Consider the following 23,318-nt stretch of genomic DNA (forward strand, 5'->3'; position numbering starts at 1 on the left):
GAGTCTCATTTCCTCATCTGCACAACAGAGATAACCTTACCCACAGCCTGGCTGCTCAGGATGATGGAGGCGGTGTCCCTCGGGCCACCTGCATGCTGGGCCCTGGTAATTGCCTTCCCAACCTCCAGCCCCTGCTCCGTCCTTCCTCACAGAGCCTCCATTTTGTTCGGATACCTGCCTCTCCTCCAGATGGCTCCAGAAGCGTAAGCACCTTCCGGTCAACAGTGATGAACTCAGGGGTGGATGTGAAACAAAGCTCCAGCCAAGGGGGCATCATGGGAGAGTGCTGGAGGGGCCTCGGGAAGCTTCCTGGCTCTGGAGAGAGCAGAAGTCCATCTAGAACCCTCTTCTTCCTCTGGCTGTGATTGTCTAACTAAGATGTTTGGAAATGCTACAGCCGTCTTATTCTCTGCAGGTGAAGCCAACGCCAAAGATGGGAGAGATGGGAAGAACCTGGGGCCTTGCTGACGTCACTGAGCCACTGAAACAAGCCCACCTACCTCTAGATTCAGAAGCGTCCTCCTGCCAACTCCAGGGGGAGCAATCCACAGCCCACAGGACTGGTGGGTCTTGGAGTTATACAACGTGCCCCTCCCATTTGAGAAACGAGTTTTGCTATTAGCCAGTCTGAGCTGGAGTTTGTTATTCGCAGCTGACAACCTCCGGAGATAACTTGCATGACCTAGAGAACATGTTAAAAATTCAAGTCCTTGGGCCTCACCAGGGAGTGCTATGCATTTTCAGCAAGTACCCCAGATGAATTCAGATGCTCCCCAAAGTCTAAGAACCACTGCTGGAGCAGAATGTGAAGACGCCCAGTGCAGTGCCAGGCATGCAGTCAACAGCATCAGTCCAAAGCAGACTTACCTGAGAAACACCATCCCACCATCCTATTTCCTATGTAAAGATACTGCAGGAAGAGCACATGAGGGCAACAGAGAAGGAAGAGTGTAAGTTGTCAAACAAATCTCACCTCTTCCAGCAAAAGGCTGCTCTGCACATTTTTAGAAAAACATCTGCTAACCTAAGAGCCAAACGCTCTTCTGTGACAACCTGACTCTGTTCCCTCCTCAGCAGCTGCAGCTGCCGGAGTCACTACCTGGGACTCTTTCAGTGCAGACCACAGCACACAGCACGGTGGCTGGCGGCCACACGTCTGGCCATCCCTGCTCTCTCCCAGTGGCCCTTTCAACTTTATTAAAAGGTCATTTTCCTGGCCTGGCTATTTCTTATCCTGGACTGATCACCCCCTGTGGCACCAGGAAACTGCAGGGGAAGCTGCATTTATTAGAATAAAAGAAGGAGCTGGCTGAGCCACAGCGGATTCCTGAAATCATTGTGTTTGAAATGTCAGAGGTGTCATTCAGTGTCCTTGGGGGTCATGCCCTACCCCCCTCATTCCAAGGGCAAAACCAAGACCAAAGGGAGGGTGGGACTTGGGGCTCCCATTCACACAGCTCTTTCTTGTCAGCATTAGTCAGAGTCGGGTTCCTTACCGCCGCGAAGGTAACAGACAGAGGGTGGACGCTTAGCATGGAGGGAAGGAGATCAAAGAGGGGGCAGGCATTAAGTTAGAGGGGCTTTGGCAGGATACCAGTTACCTACATAAACCATGAAGGACAACGGCAACAGAGGACATCTCACCTGCTCTTTTTTGATATTAAGATTTTTGAGGCGAGGTCTCCTTAATTTGGACTTTTTTACTCAATAAATATTTAAATGACTATTAAATGCAAATGACTACACCAGGTGTGCAGTGACAGGGGAAGGGGCCAGAGCTGAGGATGATATGAAGGACCTCAGTGTAATAGTGAAGATAAGGTAAATAGAGAAGAACGTAAAAAGCAAGTCCCATTACGGGAAATGTCTTCAGAAAACCTCCCTGTTCCTCCCCAAGTTCAATAGGATTTGGGCACCCTTCACTCTGTGCTTCCTCAACAGCTTGAGCACTGCCTTGTAACTAACTGCCTGCTCACACACCTGCCTCTGTCTGCTACAGCAAGGGGCCCCTCATCTGTTCCTCTCTAGCAAGGATCCTGGCACAAGGATGCACTCAGTGAAGGCTGGTTACTGAAATGGATGAATGGATAGATGATGGACAGATGAGTGGACGGATGAGTGGATGGATGGGGATGCCAAAGAATTCTGACCAGGAATCGAGGAAGGCTTTCTGTAGGGCTGAGGTATCTGAGTTGGATCTTGAAACATTTAGAGAAGTGGAGATAAAGGCAGGATCCACCTCATTCAAAGTGCCCGGTACCATCTTAGGCAGAAAGCTGGTGCCTTAAATCTTCCTGGATGAGTTTACTCCTAAACTGGCTTTCCTAAGGGAAGGAAGCTGGCTTCATTTCCCACAGTCTTTTGTTTCTCTCTCAGTAAACAGAAGCAACTCCTACATAGCAATTAAACTGATAAGGGGAAGTTAACTGCCTAACTAGTCTCTACAAACACAAAGATACTTCAGCAGAATGGGGACACCCCAATTCTACTGATAGGTAGTTTTCCAAGGATAATCAGTGACAAAGGCAATGTAAGTCACACACACACCCCTGACATATATATCTGCATATAGAAATACTGGAAGGAAATCTAAGAAACTAATAAAAATAATTACCTGTCTGTAGAGGAATATATCATTTAATACCTAAACTGGGACTTTTTTCATGAGAGGCACAGAGAGAAAGGAAGAGACACAGACAGAGGAAGAAGCAGGCTCCCTATTGGGAGCCTGGTGCGGGACTTGGACCCTGGGATCACGACCTGAGCCAAACGCAGACACTCAACCACTGAGCCACCAGGTGCCCCTAAACGGGGACATTTTTTAGGGTGAAAACAGGTGTTACTGATCATTCACTGGGATGGAGAGAACACAAACTAGGGCTGTCATAAGTAAACTGGAATATTACATTCAGCCCACCTACCAGGGGCCAAGTTGGAGGAGGGAATGATGTGGAACATCACAGGAGTAAGAATAAAAATTCTCAATGCAGGGGAGCCTGGATGGCTCAGGCGGTTAAACATCTGCCTTCAGCTCAGGTCTTGACCCTGGGGTCCTGGGATTAAGTCCCCACATCGGGCTCCTTGCTCAACAGGGAGTCTGCTTCTCCTTCTCCCTCTGCCCCCCCACTCCCTCGCACATGCATGCTCTCTCTCAACTCTTAAAAACAAAGAAAATTCTCAATGCATACATTTAGTATTTTGACTTCTGAACCATGTTATGTATCAACTACTTTAAAATGTAACCATCTTTTGGTGTGTCTGGCATGGCTCAGTCAGTGCAGTGTGCAACTCTTGATCTCGGGGTTGTGAGTTCAAGCCCCACACTGGGGGTAGGACTTACTCAAAAATAAAACAAAATCTTAAAATGTAATCATCTTTTTAATGGGAATTTAAAGAACCAAGGAATTTGGCCTTCCGACTCTGAGACAGAGGAAGCTCATTTGGGGGCAAAACGGAATAGCCGCCCTGAAGAGCACCCCTAGATACAAAATGAACTCACTGCCCAGAGCATAGCCCTTTTGCAGCATGCAATAAAACAGCCCTGTGAGAAGTGAGCTGTGCATGGCCTAAAAAGGCTTTGACTCCGTGCAGGGCCAGTTGAGATGGGGAACATCAGGGGAATATAAACAGCATGAGACGGACATAAAGCAGTTCAGGTTTTACACAATCATGGCAACAAAGTGAGATTGATTCGGGACTGAATGAAGCTCTTTATATTGTTTCTACTTAAAAAGGAAATGTATTGACTACAGTCCTCCTCACAGATTTATCTTTCCTGACATCAAGCACATTCATAACCTATTTTAAATTCCAAGGAACAATGCTGGGGTTTAGGAAAGTGAATACCAGTGTGTTTTCACCAGAACGTTTGAGAGGCTGGGGAGAAGCTTCTCTGACTCTTAATTGCTCAGGAAACAGGCACAATGTAGATGTTTTTCTTATCAGTCATAACTTCAAGTTAGAATACCACTTATCCAGCAGGTCTGAACTTCAGAATGCATCTATCGTCAGAAGAGCCACTCTGGGGCCATCTTAGAGACCATGGGTGGTATCACTTTGGCCTTAGTCCTTTTGTAACCCTCTCCTTTCAAACACTACTGCGCCTTCTTGGGCTCAAGCCTTCTCTACCAGGACCAGAGAATGTCTTGTCTCCTGCCTCCAGGCGCCACCAAGCACTGACCTTCCCCACACCAGCGGGACCACATCCCATTGTGAACCCTTCAGGGGCTCCACATAGCTTTTAGGATTGCAGGGCCATACAATTTATCATCCAAACAGGGACACCTACGAGCAAAAGGGGGCATTATTACTAATGACATGGGGACAACCGACAAAGCCACGCTGGGAAACTGGAATATGAGGTCATCCTACTGTAGGATAGATAAATCCAATCCTTTTTTTAACACAGCTTGAATTCAGGACTCTCTTGAATTACCTTTCTAGCCTTTTTGATACTGATCATATCACAGGGTCCAGTCACAATGGACTGGCAAGTTACCCAGCATGCCTTGGGCCTTGCTACATCTGTGATTTGCTTATACATTTCCTTCTCCTGCCACCAACCCACAGATATCTATCCCCCATCAGTTCCATAACCCCCTCCCCCATCTATGTGGATCTAACTCCCACCCTTCCTTCAAAACCCAAGTCAATGGCACCATTTTTTACTGTACTCATTCAACAGAAATCTGACTGCTCACTCTGTGTTAGGTACATAGTGAACAAGACTGAAGATATTCAATCTCCAAAGAACTTTAATTCGTGGGCAGGGGAAAGTGAGGGTGTGTACAATTGTGATAACTGGTACTAAGGATGGACAGGGGGTGATATGCTGGCAAGTCTACTCTGTCATGATATAGACATACCTGGCCCCTACAAGGCTGTGAGCTCCTTGAGGACAAAGCCCAAGAGGCCCCATCTTACAGCCCTACTGAACCTACCACAGACCCTTGATTATAGCTGACACTCAACAAACATTTGCTGAGTAAAGAATTAATATTAAAGAAGCTTGCTTAGTTGGTCTGAAGATAGTTTCTTAATAAGCAGTTCTGAGTCCTCCATGAATCTGCATGGGATCAAAGGGGAACCTGAACTGCCAACAACCTTAGAGAAACACCCCAGGTCCTACAGCTGTGATTCTCATTCAACACTGATGCTGGAAGCAAACTGAAGTCACCTGACCTGGTTCAGTCCTATGCTGCTTCTCCAAAGGTCTCCTTTCAAACACTACTGCGCCTTCTTGGGCTCAAGCCTTCTCTACCAGGACCAGAGAATGTCTTGTCTGACTCATCAAGGTCACACAGCTAGTGACTGAACCACTGGAAAGATGACACATGAAACCTAGAATTTAACAACTGGAAAAAGACTAAAGGACTCATTGGAGCAGAGGGTATCTGGAGGAGGGAGGGGATCCTGCTAGCAGGAGTGGCCAGAGAGCTTTGGGGTGGGGCCCAGGGCTGGAAAGTGGTAGGGGGACCGCTTCTGTCAGCGAGGCCAGCAGGAAGAAAGGCACTGTGGGAGGTAGCTTGGCCAGGGAGGGCCTGTTAGGAACCAGGGTCACAACAGGAGGCGAGAATCTTACCTGGTGATGTATATACCATCTAAGCCCAGGACACAGACACAGCTTTTCCATGTCTGACCTGACAGAGAAGCCTGAAGGAAGAGCAGTTGGGGGTGAAGCAAGCAGGCTTTCCACAGGACTGCCCAAGCAGTGCCCCCTCAGGAGCCAGGGCCGTTCTGGCCAGCCTACTGGGATTCAGCAATGCTCAGCTGAAGCTGCTCGGAGAAGCTCAGGTGAAGGCCAAGGGTCCTGGGGCTTCTCCAAGTTTGTTTGTTGCGCTGCCCTGTGTGGCACCGGGCAGACCAGATTATACAGTAACCAGTAACAAAGGAGTCTGGCAAGCAGCACAGTAGTACCCAAGTTTACACGTGCAACATGGATACCCCTTTCTCAGACCGTTCCGATGCTGAGTAGTCCTAGTAATAATTTAATAAAGGCATTTTGAATGACACAATTCCCTGGACCTTGGTTATTTCCGTTACATGCAAAGAAACAGCCAAATTGGTTCTCAGCAGCCAGGGCCTGGGCCCCACCTGCCTGTCACCTGCTGTGGCTCATCTGTAGCCCTGGGCCACCCTGGCCTGCCACGCCACGCTGGAACTTTTCTTCCTGGCCTCCATCCACCATCACCACCATTCCAGCCTCTCAGGGCTCAGTAGGTGGGGGCCCAAACTACAAACATCCACTAAGGTACAACAACGTAAGTCCCTGAAGGTAAGAGACCAACCTGAGTTCTTTGGATGGACTCTCCGAATGGCCTTCCACTAGCCCTGTGCTCTGAGGTAAAAACATAACCAGGTCCCCAAAGGGCAAAGTTCCTCAATCTCAACACGCTGACATGTGGCATGTGATACTTTTTTGTTGTGGGCTGCCCTGTGCATTGTAAGAAGTTCAGGAGCACGCTGGCCCCCACCCGCCAGAGGCCAGTAGCATTCCTATACACTGTGACAACAGAAACGGTCTCTCCAGACGTTGCCCAATGGCCCATGGGGATAACACTGCCCTTTGGATTGGGTGGGCCTGGGTTGGAGCCCTGCCTTTCTGTGTCTTATTACCTCTGCTACTTTAGGTAGGTCACTTAGCCACGCTGAGCCTCAGTTCCTTCATCTTTAAAATGGGAGCAATAAAACAGCTACCTCATAGGGAGGCCCTGGCAGTTACCTAACATGAAATGTAAAGATTGCCCGGCACGGAAAGTGAATTTAACATTCAGTAAATGTTAGTGATTATGTATGGGCTTGGGAAATTCCTTTTAGTCAAACCTAGAGTGTAGTCTTCTATTTCTGGGGCTTCTGATCTTCCCCCTTCTTCCTCTGCCCTTTCCACCTGTTAAATGCCTTTGCTCTTAACCTTTGGTCTTAAGGAATCCTTCCTGCTGGTTCAAAGGCATCTGAGGTTAAAATGAAGGAAAGAACACACACACACACACAGAGAACCTTTCAGATCCAACCCTGCCCAGACCAACTCACCAGACAAAGGTTTCCATTGTTGTCTAAAAACAAACTTTTCCACAGGGAGGCCTTAAAAGAGCCACAAGTCTCGAAGCCTCCAGACTCTTCTAGTTCTTACCCCACTCTGCCCAGATTCTGGCATACGCCTTCTCCTTGCTGGGTCTGTTTCCTAATCTGTGCAATGAGGAGCTCTAAGTAGCCCCCATTCCCATTCTCCAAGATGCCATCTGTGTCAGAGTGTTGTGTGTGGACACCAGCTGTCTCCACATTTCAAGTAAGTGCGTGAAGTGGGCAGAAGGGTCACAAAGACAAATCAGTATCTTTTGCCCTACGTCCCAAGAGACAGCAGAATATAGTATTTACAGAATATATTAGTGGGTATTTGTTGCCACTGGAGTCAGGTCTGAACAAAATGAAATCCAGCCAGACCACTGAGACCTTGAGCAAATTAATACTGTCGCCATATCTGTAAAATGGGATAATAATAGAGGCAGAAATGGTGTAAAGATTATGAGACAAACATCATGCAAGCACCTGGTACGGAGCTGGTATACACACCCATCTTTTCCTTTCTGGACTCTATTCGAAATTGTATAATAACTCCATGCCATCCTCCTCCTCCTCTGGAAAGTCTTTCCTTCTCTCCATTACCAGGGCTCTGCCCAAGTCCTCCTCTGCCAGGAAGCCTTCTCTGCATGGACTCTGTCTCTAAAGGTCCAAGGCCATAAGTTTCCCATAGACTGGGTTGGGGAGGGAAGGAGAGGAGGGGAAGAAGTTCCCTGCCCTGAGAATTTCCTTTCAGTGAATTCAGAAAGATTAACCCCTCCCCTGCTCTACCCCCAAAATGGAACACTGACCACAACATCTGTGTAGGCCTGGAGTTTACATACTCATTACGCCAGAGTCTCATAACCACCCTGAGATGGACAGGATGAGTCGGGACAGCATCCTCTCCCCCTACAACTCGGTCACCCAGAGTCCCTCCCACTGCTCACTGCCTACTCACTCCAGGAAGGCAAGGAAGATTATGTGGTTTCTCCTCCCACCCCCAAAGGGAGGGCCTTGCAAATCTCCAGTCCAGACCCTTTCTTTTGCCCCAAGTCTAGGACTTAATAACTCCATGGTCACCTCTGCTTCTTCCCCTGCCCTATTTCTCTCATCTTATTACCAAGACCAGTAGCGCTCTGTAATCAGGGCCTGCAGACAGCCAGCCCCACCCTCCCAAGCCCATTGCCTGGTTCCCATCACCTCATGACAAAGAACCTAGGCTGAACTCCCAGAAGCCTATTCTACACAGCAGGGCCAGATTCCTCTTCCCTCAATATACCGCTGCCATGCTACTCTCCTGTCCAACAACCCACCATGGCTTGGGAATCTAGTTCACCTACTCCAGCCCACCTGGTTTTGCCCTGTTCCCCTATGTGCCCCCTCGCCTCTCTCCTGGATGATCTCCTGGCTCCCTCCCTAGACCTTTGCCCATGTCACTCCCCTCTTTTGCCAAGTCCTCTGTTCCCCTCTTCCTCCTATCCTGTTGGCCCCTCCATGAGGACACCTCCCCTGACCTCCATAGCCCACAGCAATCTCTAACTCCTCTGCACTTAGTCACCACTATGTAGTTAAAGGCCTGGTATCCTCTAGGTCTCATGCTGTCCCCATCCTGCCTGAGCTGAATGAACTTTACCTCATCACCAAACTGTAAATGGCCACCCAGCAACTTGGTCATTTTCCTTCCACCTCCAACCTCAGCCTGGCATTCATTTCACAAATACTCTTTGTCTTTGTCCTTGCTCCTGAAACCCTCCTACCCTTCAAGAAATCTTAAATGCCACCTGCTCTGTGAATCCTTTCCCAACCTCCCCACCATCTCCCTCACCCCCACAGAGGAATCTTCATCTCTCTACCTTAGGACCTCCTGGTTGTTCCCCAGACAATCTTCCCATTACTCCCACGTCCTCCCTGGATCCAGACTTTCCTTTCCTCACCCCTGGCTGGGCCTCCTACAATACCCTATACCAAGAAGATGCTCAATGAGTAGCTTTCACAATGAACTGAAAGAAACAGGATCTGCTCAATTCCCAAGCCAGTCTGGGTTCTTGGGTGGCCCCAAGCTCCGTACATCCAAACGACCTCTTACTGTTCTTCCACGATTGGATCTGGGCCCAGACTGAATCAAATGACCTCTTATCATTCTTCCAAAATTAGGCTTTCCTCTTTAATTACACCTTATCTAACCACACTCTATGTGGATTCTAATTACATAATTACTTCAAGCCTTGAGACTTAAGGAAAAGAAAGAAGAAAGAAAGAAAGAAAGAAAGAAAGAAAGAAAGAAAGAAAGAAAGAAAGAAAGAAAGAAAGAAAGAAAGAAAGAAAGAAAGAGAGAGAAAGGAGTATGATTACACAGGTAAGTGAACACATCAAATACACATATTTCTATATACCATATGCCATTTTTCTGTTCATATACAATTTTGTAACCCAGAAAATAACCCTGGAGGTGTCTAAGTCACATTAAGGTAAAAATCTCACCAGGTAGGCACAGATGGAGAGTTTCGTGGAGAGCTAACCCAGAGATGGGCTTCGAAAGAGGCCTGAAATCAGTGGCCAGCCTGCCCCCTTCCCTTTCTGCGAAAGAGAAGGCTGCGTGGTTGGGCAAGGACAGTTTTGAAAGCATGCCCAGTCTGATCCACCTTCCAACCCAAATATCCACCTTCTTCGGAATCCAGGCACTCACTCACTGTCTTCCCCTTAGGGTGTGTGTGCCAATTCTCTCCCCAACTAGACTACATCCACCCCGCCATCCACCCTGCCAGCAGGGGCCCTGTCTCAGCGATCTTGGTATTCCCAAATCTCAATCCCTCCACAAACCAGTAGGGGCATCTAGCAGCGCCCCACCACCACCACCACCACCACGGCCTTAGACTCCCAGCCCTGTTAAAGTATTGACCTCTCAATACAAAGCCTTCTCATGCCACCTGCCTTTGTTCATGCTGGCACCCCTGTGTTTTATCAGGAACACTCTCCTCTGGTCCTCTTCCAGCCCCCTCCCACCTCCATGGTGGCCCTGGTATTTGCCCTAATGACTTAGTGTTTATCACACCTGGGCCCAAAAACCTTTTTATGTGCCTACCTCTCCCGTCATACCACTGGTCACCAAACTTTTCGATCATACCTTCCTGTTAATAAAATAGCTTTGAGCATATTTACTTTTAAGTTAATTATAAAATCTGTGCTACTATAAATAGGAAAGATACATTCTACTTATGTTTGAATTAAAGAATAAATAGAACTTTAACTGATGTTTTCTTCCTGCCACTCAATCGATCTCTTGAGAGCTCACCCACTGCTCCAGATTAGGAACAACGTGAGGACAGCAGGGGTGTTTTGTTCTCTTTATATTCCCAGAATCTGCTGCTACAGAAGCCAAAACTTAGTAAATGAATTAATTTGCTCACAGATAGTCAACCCTTTCTGTGGGCCAGGCACATGCTGGGCACTGGGACAGAATGTGGCCACTGTCATCGTGGATCCTACAGACTGGTGGAGGGGGATGCAGACAAACAATGATTTCCCAAACAAGTGTAACAAAGCAGTCGAGACAGATGCTATGAAAAATGATCTGTCCAGAACCACTGAATCATGAGAGCCTCAAACAGGAGGTTTTAACCTGGCCAGAGGATCAGAGAAGGGTTCCCCAGGGATATGGTGTTGCAGATGACATCTGAAGGATGAGCAGAGCTAACTAGGCAAAGAGAGGAAAGAATGCTCCAGACTAAGGAAACCATACAGGCCAAAGTCCGGAGCTGAGTGGAGAAGCATGAATGCCAGGAACTAACAAGCCAATAAAACAAAATGAATGAACAAGCCCCAAAAGGATAGCAAGTTCTCCTCCCCTTTACTCCTCCACTACTTACCAAAACAGACTCTAGCTTCCAACTTCTAAAGGAGTTGCTCAGTCCTAATACTGCTGGGCCTCTGGACCAAGCAGGCAGTGGGCTGTAGGCCTCCCAGGTGGTCTTGCCAGGAGTGAGGTCCCACACCCCTCCTAAGAAGCTGAAAAGCCCTAAGAAGGCTCTCCTTCTTAGGTAAAAAAAACATGCATGTTGCTATGGGCACCACCAATCAAAGGCTCCTGGGCAGTTTAATTTTTTAAAGAGAGTATTAAATATTTTACATCTCCTAACAGCACTGTTTCTTCCTTGCTACAATCGAAAGGATCACCCACAAAAATACCCTACAAGCTGGCCCAAGGAGGCGCATACCCTGCCCTCCAGGGTAACCTCTGGATTTCCTGGTTGCCAGGTGTATGTTCCTTGAGGGAGCAGCCTGGGGAATCCAGAACCATGGTCACAAAACCTCTTCTATACCAGAGCTCCTTCGACTCCAGGAAGGGAAAATTATTCATAACGATGCTTCAGGTGAGTGCTGAAATAGCCCACAACCTTAATAATTCAAGACAAAACCAAGACTGTAGATTGTAACGTAGGCTGGCGGGCTGCAAGGCCTCCCCCTGCGGCAGCTGTTTTGAAGAGAAGCCGTATCTTCTATCCGTGCTCAGGCATGACTAACATTTCCCAGTTCCTGGGGGACCTCGCCCCCTCACACCTGCCAGTCCTGGCTCACTAATGCACCATGCCCAACATAAAGGCCCCACAAAGCAAATACACAACTGTCCTAGAAGGCCTGAGACTGTCTTGGCCCAGGCTCACGGGGCTGGCAACCTGACTGTCAGCAGCCGGCACCCAACCCTGCTTCGGCCCTCAGGCCTCCGGAGTCCAGCTTTCTCTAGCTACTCTATTTTCTGTCCCTGGTGGGGTTTTTCTTTCTTTGGAGACTCTATTCATTGTGTCCTGCTTAGAGCGGCCCAGTTCCCACTTTGCCTTGGCTTCTCTATCCAGATCCCTGGCCTGCTCTCAAGCCCACTGCCTAGGCCCCTGGGGCAGTGACAGATCTCCCAACTCCAGTTCGGGCCTGTCTCACCTCCCCACCCCCCATCCCTCCTCACCTCCCGCACCAGCTGCGGTATCCTCTCCTATGGCCAGCTTTCTATGTGTACAGCCTATAAAAAGAGGCGCAGGCACAGAACAGCCAATAGTGTATATGTTACAGCAGCCTGGGAAAGACTCCTGAACATCGACATAACATGAAAATGTTTACCCTGTCCCCCTCAAGTTCACATAAATAGCTAAAACCCCTGACCATCATTCTGTGCTCACAGGAAACAGTCACCCAGGCCTGGATCTGCCCCCAAGAAAGACAAACTAAATGGAGAAGCGAAATCTGCGAATGAATTACCCATTTACATGTCACACTAAGAAACTGCTCATAGGCTGCCAGGTTCCGCAGAAATTTCAGGCAACAAGAGAAACTATTTGGATTTCAAAAGATATGTCCTAGTGACCCTACTGGGAAGCCAACTCAAAGGTTGGCCTACAGGCTAATGTTAATAATCAATGCACAAGGCATTATATAAATGAGTAATGAGTTTGTGCACAGACACGTGGGCAATTCCGGGATCTTCTAAGCACCCATGCCTGTTGCAGCTGCTCCGAGCTAGCACATCATCCATGAATGCTGGAAAGTGACGACCCAAACGAGAACGAGATTGGCAAAGCCAGTTAGAGGTTAACGCGCAAGTGCTCAATCCTCCGGATCGTGGGTCCTCAGGCTGCATGGTTATGGCATGATGGGAATCCAGGTCGCCAGGAGTGGCCTCCACCAGTTCAGCCCCCTGGCCACCATCAGCAGACACCTGATTCAGGTCTGTCCCTGGCCCTACTCCAGAACCTGCCCTGTGTGCCTCACTTGGCTGAAGCAAGATGCCGTATCAGTTACATGCATCTCCAAGGCCGCCACTGCCCCCCCTACACCCACAAACACACACACACACACACACACACACACACACACGTTGTCAAACCAGAACCTTCCTACTTCAAAACCTGCGACAAACTGCCAAATGCCTGAAGGGGAAGACAAGAGCCCTGCACTCTCAGTGTTAAGGAGGAAAAAAGTCCAGGAGGGTGGGGGCCATGTCTACACATTGAGCAACACTTGTTCAAAAGATGAAATGCACCCATCGCTATTAAAGCACTTCTTCAATTAAAGTTCCATGTGCAAGCAGGGATTCACCTATCAAATAAGGCACCCTCCTGGCCCAGGGGCTAACAGCAGAGCTCTCTTCCTCCTCAAAACAGGGCACCTCGAGTGCATCACGCCCCACCAGGTGGACCTGCTTGCAAGGCTGAGCAAATCATCGAGCAACAGAAACCTCAAAGAAAAGCCTAGGATCCAACCACCAAAGTACCCAGGATCTGGGTCGGACCACCCATAATCCTGTGCGGTAGGTACCATTATTTCCTCCAGTTGACAGGTGAAGCCTGTGAGGCACAGTGGAGTATAACCTGCTCTAGGAAGCAGCAGGTGCAGGATTTGGACCCAAGCAGCCTGAGCAGAGACCATATTCTCGGTCACTCTGCTCCCCGCCTCACTTCCAAGCAAGAAGAGCCAAGCTCCATGAGAAGAGATCTGTTCCAGCTCGGGACCATCCAGTGACATGACCTTAAACAAATGGCTTTTCTCTGCACCAGCTGCCTCCACTGTGAAACAAGGCTAATCCCAGATGCCCGGTCTAGGAACACAGAAGCTTAGCTCCCTAGTCCAGCGCAGGCTGCCTAAGAGAACTTCCTGAGATGACAGGAACTTGTGTCTATGAGCACTGGAAATGTGGATGGTGTGACCAAGAGACCGAATTTTAAACTGTATTTCAGGTCACCTGGGTGGCTCAATCGGTTAAGCATCTGCGTTTGGCTCAGGTCAAGATCCCAGGGTCCCTGGATGGAGCCCCCTCAGCAGGGGACTCTTGCCTCTTCTTTTCCATCTGCCTCTCCCCCTGCTCATGTTCTCACTTGCTGTCTCTCTCAAATAAATAAATAAAATATTTTAAAAAGACAAACTGTATTTCACTTCAACTAATTTAAAATGAATATGGCTAGTGTCTACCACACTAGAAAGCTCAGCTCTAGTGTATAAATTCTAGGATAGCAAGTGCCAAGTCTCTTTGCTCACTGCTATATTCCCAGAGCCCAGCACAGACCCTGGTGTATGGTTGGTGCTCAGTAATTATTTGTTGAACAAATCAAAAGCAAAGGACTTTTCAGATGCTCTAATGAGACGGCATCTCCCACTCCGGGATTGATTTCCCAGGCTCGCTGGCCAATGGACATCTAACCTCAGCTTGACTAGGAGCTTGGGGCCTCCCAAATGCAGTACAGCAGGGAATGGCTCTCACGATGAAAAGTGCTTCTATGAAGCCAAATTTATCTCCCTGAAGTTACTACTTACTAGTTTTGGCACATTAGCTCACAGGTTTAGGAAAACCAAAATAAATTATGAAAAGGCACTTAAACATTTGTAAACACTATAAACACAGGATTATATCTACAATTCACTTTCTTAGTTAAGATGAATCTGATCTTAACTTGTAACAGTATGAGGCTAGTTAAACAAATACATGACTGTGACCTGTTTAGGGGAGACAATCCTCTAATGTCAGGGCTGTGGTACAGAACCACCATCTCTGCTGACTTTACCATCAAGTCATTTGAGATGTGAGCCCCCAGCTCTGTAAGTGAGCCAAGGAGTATGCAAGCTGGACTCCCAAGGAGCAAGGCCTCTGTTCTCCAGCAGGGTCTGGGGAATCTGGCAGAGCAACTCCCGTTTTCATATTTCCTTGTGGAAAAGCCTACCATTAACCATATACCTCCTATGTACCAAGGGCTATGTCAGACGCAAAGATACAAAGATGACAGCAATGTGGCCCTCATATGGAGCCTGCCGTCTGGAGAGGTCAAATCTGCAGAGTACTGACTGTGCAAGGCACAGAACTACAATCAGGAGAAAGACAGACAAGCCACAGTCATTCAGTGTGACAAATGCCCTAACTGACCTCACTCCCTTAGAAGAGACACCCAGAAGAATCCTAGCACCAGGCCTTGACACCACAGGTATTTATGGCAGTGAACTGAATCAAATCTTGACCAAGAGCTCATTTTAAGGCTGGGGAAACCGAGATCTAGATAGGTTAAGTGACTTTTCAAGGTGACCCAGGTCATGAGTGATGGGGCTGGAGATAGCACCTGAGCTTTGTCACTCTCCAGCCCAACAGCCTACAACGCTGCCTCACTGTGGTTATCCTACACCACACAGGCAGCAGGGCAGGTTCCGCTGCCTGTTACTACGTCTATCTCAGAATAAACAATGGATTTATTTTTGTAAGACTGTATGCTTGGGACTCTCTTGAAATCTCATGACTAACTGTATGAATGCCATCTTAGAAACATGTGAACATGTGTTTCTCCAAAATATACACTACATCTATCAGGTAACAAAGGGTTTGGATAAAGAGATGAAACTTCTGGTCAAATCAGAAGCTTAAACACCCGTATTTATCCTTACTCTCTCCTAGAACCCCACTGAAAGGACAGGAGAAAGCTTTGATTTTTTGATGGAAAGAAGACAAGGGCAGATGGGATCTAGCAACAAAACTCTGGAAGACAGACCGCTGACTGCCCTGCAGTAGCTGATTCAGGTTTCTGCTCTGCTAAGTGCAAGCAGGGAAGGAAAACACTAAACAAGTGGGGGCTTAAGCCACAGACACAGAAGAAGCCTCAGGAATTGGAGGCACCAAGGGCTAAGAGGCAACGGGACAGGGGCTAAAAAGAGAGTCTGCTAAAAGTTTGTTGAATGAGCCACTGCAGCCCAGGGAAAAGAAGGCAGAGATGCACTGTTTAGGCAAACTACCGGGGCGACTCTTGATTCAGACACAGTGGAGGGAGGGACACAGCAGAGATAAGAAGGGAGAGCAGGGGGCAACCTCAGGAAAGAGCCCAGTGAAAATCTGCATACCAAATGGGGTACCCAGCCTCTTTCCCCATCAAGGCTCCCAGAATGCAAGGCATAGAGCTATTATACCCCCAGGCCACATTTTTCTCCATGAAAACCCAACACCCCAGAGAAAAGATGTATAGGCACTGATGTTTAAAGTAGGCTCTCGGGCAGCCCCCGTGGTGCAGCAGTTTAGCGCCGCCTGCAGCCCAGGGTGTGATTCTGGAGACCCTGGATGGAGTCCCACGTCAGGCTTTCTGCATAGAGCCTGCTTCTCCTTCTGCCTGTGTCTCTGCCTCTCATTCTCTCTCTGTGTCTCTATAAATAAATAAATAAAATCTTTTAAAAAATAAAACATAAAGTAGGCTCTCTCCTGGACCCCTACAATGAAATCAAGCCCTCTTCTTTGTCACACAAATGACCAATCGGCACTCTTAAAATATAAATGGACAGTCAAGAATCAGTGGAAGAACACCTCCAATGGGAAATTCAATAACCGAAACAAGCCAAAAAAGGGGCTGGGAGGAAAGAAAGACAAAGCAGAAAACAGCAGAAAAACACCAAAAACAAAAACAAAAACCTAACCTAAGTGAACTTACTGCACCCATGAAACAAGAACAAGATACTATTAAAAAAAAAAAAAAAGTGAGCTTCAAACTAGGGAGTTCTAGAAAGTAAACATGTAAGCATGTTTCATGCAAAACCATGAAAACATAAATTTGAAAATTCAAAAGGGCTAAGAATGAAGCTGAAGAGGTCTCTCAAAAAGTAAAACAAAAATAAAATGAAAAACAAGAAATAAATGACTTTAAAATTATAAACTGGGGGAGCCTGGCTGGCTCAGTTGGTAGAGCATGTAATGCTCATCTTAGGGTTCTAAGTTCAAGCCCCATGTTGAGTGTAGAGATAACTTTAAAAATATATATTTAAGGGACGCCTGGGTGGCTCAGCAGTTGAGTGCTTGCCTTCGGCCCAGGACATGATCCTGGAGGCCAGGGATCCAGTCCCGCATCGGGCTCCCTGCCTGGAGCCTGCTTCTCCTTCTGCCTGTGTCTCTGCCTCTCTCTCTCTGGGTCTCTCATGAATAAATAAATAAAATCTTTAAAAAATAATAAAATAAGAGCAGAAGAGGGAGAAAGAAGTGAGGCAGAGGAAGATGAGAGACTATGTGAGAAGTCAGAGTGATGCAATGGGATGGAATTCAACAAGCCTTTGGCAGCTCTGATGGCAGAGGAAGGGGGCCAGGAGCCAGGGAATGCAAGCAGTCTCTAGAAGCTAGAAGATGCAAACATGGAAAAAGACTCTTCCGAGAAGGGAATACAGCCCTGCTACCACCTTCATTTTAGTCCAGTGAGAACCTTTTCTGACTTCTAACCTACATAACCAAAATATGAATGTATTTTGCTTCAAGCCACTATGCTGGTGGTAATTTGTTACTGCAGCAATAGAAAATCTCATTCAGTGACTGACTCTGGGGAGTAATCCCTGGAATGAGAAGGGGTGACACAGCGTTTCTTTATAAGCCTTGCAGTGTTACTTGACTTTTAAAAGTATAGACACACGCATATATATACTTATGTGTGTGTGTGTATATATATATAAATACACTTTTAAGAGTATATATCCACACGCATATATAGACATATATATATAAATAAAGACTTTGATGTAAATTAAAATTGAATTTAAAAAGACATAAAACACAGATTCTATCTTGCCAGGTCTCACAATCTGGTAGAAAAGAGAGACAGGGAACCAGCTACTGGTGAACATAGAAAGAAAAGCACCTCTTTCATATGTGAGGAGGGTCTGAAAGGAGAAGGAGGAGTCACCCAAGCAAAGCAGAAAAAGGCCTGGTGGTGAGGGAACAAGCCCTGGTGGGAGGGAGAACCTAGTCTTTAGGGACGTGGATGAGGTCTTAGCGACTGGGATATTCAGTGGTTCTGGAAGAGCTGGCGGCAGTGGGCAGCTCTCCACACCACCAGGTCTGATGCCTGCCCCACTGCTGGCTTCTCCAGCTGGGGTTTGGGACCTGCTGTGCATAATTAAAGTGGACATGGACAACTGAAAGCCCAATATAAACACAACATTTTCCTGGATCATCACTTGTACTCAATAGTAACGCACATATTTTTTTTAAGATTTATTCATTTGAGGGCAGCCCGGGTGGCTCAGTGGTTTAGCACCGCCTAAGGCCGGATCCTGGAGACCTGGGATCGAGTCCCACATCGGGCTCCCTGCATGGAGCCTGCTTCTCCCTCTGCCTGTGTCTCTGCCTCTCTCTCTCCCTCTCTGTGTGTCTGTCATGAATAAATAAATAAAATCTTTAAAAAAAAAAAGATTTATTCATTTGAGAGAGAGAGAGAGCACTAGCAAGGAGAGGGGCAGAAGGAGAGGGAGAAGCAGACTCCCCACTAAGTGGGTGGCTGGAATGGGGCTCCATCCCAGGACCTCAAGATCACAGCCTGAGCCGAAGTCAATGCTTAACTGAAAGAGCCACCCAGGCACCCCAACAGTAAAGCATTTCAAATACCTTTATACTAAACCCAGCACTGACATATTATAGAGTAGAATACAAAACTCATGTGAATTTTTAACATATTAACTAGAGATTTCAAGGTGACTACTTGCTTGCAAGGCCAGCTGTAGATGCTAAACTACCTGCTGACTACTGAGCACCAAGACTCAATCTTCTCTGTAATTAATCTGAGTCAGAAGAAAATTTTAAAGCACTACAACATGCATGCATCCATCAAAGCACCTGGGACTTCACACCTGCAACCTGTGGGTGGATACCTACCCTCCTTGTGCCTAACCTGGGTCCCAACCGAAATGAATCAGAAAGTTGAGAAACACCTCATTCTTTTCCAAAGCGATCTGGATCTTTACACTGACAGTTGGGTTAGCCCAGTTTAGGAAAACAAAGAAAAACCATCACAATGAATTCTTAAATGTACCCTCTTGGTCCTAAGCCAACCCCCCTCTTGGACTCTAAGCATTACGAGAATGCAGACAAGAGCCCCAGCTTCACCATCAGCACCGCGAACTTTTACAGTACAGCCTTCTATTGGAGAATACATCGCAGACACTCTTTCCATGGAAGGAAGTCAAGAAATAGGGCACATCTCTTGGGAGAGGGTGTCCCTTGTGTCCACAATACAGGGGTGGAAACTTTTTCTATTGTTGTAACTGTTTTTGTTATAAAAACAATAATATCCACATGACAGTGAGCTGGGAAATTTCTTTTTCTTTTTCTTTTTTTTTTTTTTTTTTGGAAATTTCTTTTTCTATAAAGAGCTATTACCAACCCCAGAAGAAAAGGGGCCGGGGGGGGTGGGGAGCAGAATCAATGGAGGGCCACACATAAAGAAGTAAAAAGCAATTTAATTGGGTTAGGGTTGTTTGTTTTGTGTGTGAAACACATAACCACACATCGAAAGAGAGTGAACTCAACTGACTGTAAATTAAGAACAGAGAAGATTAAATTTTAATAACAGTAAATACATTAAAATACATTACAAAAAAATACATTACAAAGCTCTATTATTGAAAGTAAAGAAAGAAGGTGGGGAGGAAGGTAAGAAGAAAGAGAAGAGCAGGAGAGAGAAAGAAATGTAGAGAGGAGGAAGCCATGGGAAAGCAAGAATGGGAAGACGGGAGATACACAGACACGCATGCCTCTCCATGTACAAAAAGAGGGAACAACTCAAGGAATCCACAGACACTTCCGAGGCATGAAAAAAACATCCAGCCAAAGGAAACTACATCATACAGGCCAGCTGTTGGCTTGGGCTATAGACTTCAAAGTATTAGCACCTTTCATCCTTGCCTTTGAATGGTTACTGATCAGGTTAACCACTGTTCACAGCTCCTTAATTGCTCATTGAAACATTCCCAGGCTTTAGCTCTGTCCCAGGCCTGAAGCTCCCCGCAGGTGAGCTACAGCTCAGTGAATCAGCCACCTCCTGAATCAGCTACCTCCAAGCCTGCCCTTTGAAGAGAGGATGGGAAGCAGGGTCCCATAAAACATGCAAAATACCGATGACAGAGGAGAAAACACTGCTTGAGTTGAAAATAAATACCACAGAGAACTTTCTTTCATGTTGCATTTACAAAACAAAACAAAACAAAACAAAACAAAACAAAAAAAAACCTGGGACTTCAGCATAACTGGGTCTCACCTCAGCATTCTCCTGCATCACCAGCAGCACACCTGACTTCCCGCATGTTCAGGTTCCATGTACCCCAGTGGCTCCAAAGGCCTCAGCTCAGCTGACCCTAAAACAAAGCAGCCTCTCCCACACTCAGCGGTTGGAGGGTCAACGGGAGAGGTCTTAAGGAGACCCCACATCAGCCCCAGCCCCGACAGGCCTCTCGGTCCACCCACTCCATCCTCTAAGTCAAGCCTCTCCTCTCTTCCTTCACTCCAAGAGCTGGCGAAACCTGATTTCACCGCTGGCAGAGCCCCATTTCAGCTCCATCCCTCCCTCCTCCAAGTTTGGAGGCTGTGTTTTCCCCTTCTCCACCTGACCTGCCTCCAATCTCTCCCTTCCTCAGCCCCATTTCCTCCTCACTTTCTCTATCCCATTTTAGAATCTCATCAGAGGAGGAGGGAATAAGAACTACATCTAGAACACAGGACCTAGAAACTCCCCGCCTGGCCTCCTGCCCCAGCTGTGCATCTTGCTACCTGTGTGACTTTGGACAAATCACCAAACTTCCCCAATCCCTCAAATTCCTCAGTGGGGGGGAGGGGAATGTGAAACCTGGCAATCAGGGTTTTCTTCCAAGGCTCATACTCTAAATCCCTGAACATTCACCTGTATAATCATAAATAAAGAAGGGAGTTAAACATACACAGGAAGACAGAATGGATTCTAGAGGCTCTTTTTCCTTAGCATCCTGCCAATTCAAGTCTCCCCAGCCCACCGCACCTCAGAAGGTCTGTGCCTCCCACTCCAGGCCATTCTGGCTCTGAATTATGGACGTACAGTAAATCCTCATAAATCATACTAATCAAAGAAAAGGTACGTCTGAAGCCACCAGAAGCCCGAGTCCTGGAATACTTCTTTCATGCCATTGAGCAGTACTACGAATTTAACATCGTTTAACAAACAAAACAATCTTAAAATGCTCTTACAAACTGGACTTGTGAATCCAAGAACAGTAACGCTGTCAGGAACCCTCCAGAGCCTTCCACCTTTTTTCCAACAAGCACACAGACCAGAGAGTAGAAGCCACTATCCCAAAGCAGGTTGGTGGCCCTGGCTCAAAGCCAGCTGTCCTATCTTTGGTCCAGAGCTCCTCCACCAAAGTTTTTTGGGACCATCCATTTCCTTTTACAGACAGATTAAATCCCAAATGACTAGTGAGTGCCCTATACAGCAAATCTATTTCCATGTCCAGAGAAGGGTCCAGAGCTAAGTTTGGATGACCAGACCAATGTGGCCTAATAAAAGCCTTCTTTCCTGAACCCTGCCTATTCATGCTCTGCAAAGAAAACCCCAGACTCCACTATCTATATGGAACCCTATTTTAAGGAGGCTGAACAGTTCTTTGTTCTGCCAGTAAGAAGCATCTGCTCATCCCTTCCCAGAACTCCAACCTCACTACCTCCCCCCTCCCCCATTATTCCCAATCCCTTAAAAAAAGTTCACAGAAACTCTCCAACTACCATGAAAGAGAACAGGTAAAAGACAGGGCCAACAGGGGGTAGGGTCGAAGGGAAAATGACAATACCCTCCATATCTTTGCCCTATAGGGTAGAAAGCATTTCTTTTCAGTTGTATACTCCATGAGGGGAAGTCACCAGAGACAACTCAACTCTGGGCCCTCCAGCTGAGAAATGAGCTCTCCACGACCCCAGAACTACCCCCTTTGCTAACCGTCCACTCTAAAGTGCCCAGAGCAAAAGTGCCAACAGACCCACCCTTCTCTGCCATCCCCTCAGGCCAAGAGCCTGAGACAGCAGAGCCTGGCTGGCAAGGAGCTATTTAAGGCAGCATCAAGAGGGTGGGGCAGAAAATTGCTGGCAGCATCCTCTTCCTCCACCCCTCCCTCAAGCTCGCTCGCTCACACACACACACACACACACACACACACACCTCTCAGTGGGTAGACAGCCATCTATCTCACCTGTGTCTCTAAGGGCTGTAGATCTGGAGTCTCCAAATGTCCAGCATGTGCTTTTTGTCATTGAGGCTGCTGTCCCCATCTGCTGCCCACCCCACTTTTAAACCATCCCCTTCTCTTCAATCACCACCAAGCTGCCTTTCCAATCAAAATAAATAAATAAATAAACTGAATCTAAATAGAGGAACTTGAAAACCAAGGAGAGTGGAGACAGACAAGCCATCCCTGGCCTTCACTTATGAGAGGAAAAAGGATGCGAAGGTTTGGGGGGGGGGGGGTGATGTCAGAGGCCTGACTGCCAGATAGGTTCCATGATATCTCTAAATGAACCTCCCTCCTATTGGCAGTGAAATCAATTCTGGCAATTTCAGCAGGTCGGCCCTGTGACAACAGGAGCATCCCAGCGCTCATTTTAAAACAAAAATCCAAAGGTTCAACCAGAACATGCTGGGCAAACCCAAGGTCTGGATAAAAGAAGCCACACTCAGTGGGATCCCTTCTGCTTTTATGTAGCAATGTAATAGCGTAATAAATTCTGTCTGCCCAAAGGAAGCATGCGCTGGTGAATTTCAAAGCCATCTTACAGCAGCGGATACAGGGGAGATGCAGGATTCGACAGTACATTCCCCCATGGAAGGTACACAATGACTTCAAGCCTCATCCCCCAATCTTGAATGGCGCTACCGCTCATCAAGGAAGCCACATCGGAAAGCAGCCAGGTGGGCGCCAGGGATGGCCCGGGAATTCGGGGAAAGGAGTTGCTTTTCCGTCCCTGTCGGTGGCGAGCTGCCTAGCAAGATGCCCGTCACTCCGGGGGACGAAGCGGCTCGGGCGGATGGCACCGAGTCCCCGGACCCACACACCCCCGCTCCTTCAGGCGGGTCGTAGGCCAGACGGATCGTCCTGGCGCACCTCCTGCCGCCCTCCGGTCCGGGGGATGCCGATGAATGAACACACCTGGACGCCTCCATCCTGCCGCTCGCTCCCGGCTTCTTCCTCTGGCTGCTGCAGAGGAGCCCCTCCTCGGTAGTTTCACTTTACAGCGCAGACCTACCCGGGCTTGGATGTCTCCTCCACCCACCCATACTGCAGCCAGCCTGAAGCAGGCGGACGTTGTCTCCTAGCAGTGGCCATGATCGTACGAACCCCCACCCACCGAAAATAAAACAAAACCTGAATCCCGGGGACCCCCCCCCCGCACCCTGGGGAACTTTCCTGGAGAGACAGGGGGTCCACCGCGTAGGAAGGAAGGTCCGGCCGAGGGGGAACCACGGCTCTCCCCGTGACCG

The 23,318-nt window shown here is 47.7% G+C and overlaps 1 protein-coding gene across 50 annotated transcripts in view; it reads right to left on the reverse strand.

Moving 5' to 3' along the window:
* Nucleotides 1-23,318, reverse strand: part of SORBS1 (sorbin and SH3 domain containing 1) — a 229,066-nt gene that overhangs the window by 205,400 nt on the left and 348 nt on the right. For 2 of the 50 annotated variants that reach the window (XM_038578245.1, XM_038578248.1), the window contains exon 1: nt 20,079-20,302. The exons of the other annotated variants lie outside the window; for them this stretch is intronic. The gene's annotated coding sequence lies outside the window, so the exon portion shown is untranslated. Of the gene's footprint in view, nt 1-20,078; nt 20,303-23,318 lie in introns of those variants that run through there. 50 annotated transcript variants of the gene reach the window in all.

Source organism: Canis lupus, chromosome 28 (genome assembly GCF_011100685.1).
Source record: "Canis lupus familiaris isolate Mischka breed German Shepherd chromosome 28, alternate assembly UU_Cfam_GSD_1.0, whole genome shotgun sequence".
NCBI lineage: Eukaryota > Metazoa > Chordata > Mammalia > Carnivora > Canidae > Canis > Canis lupus.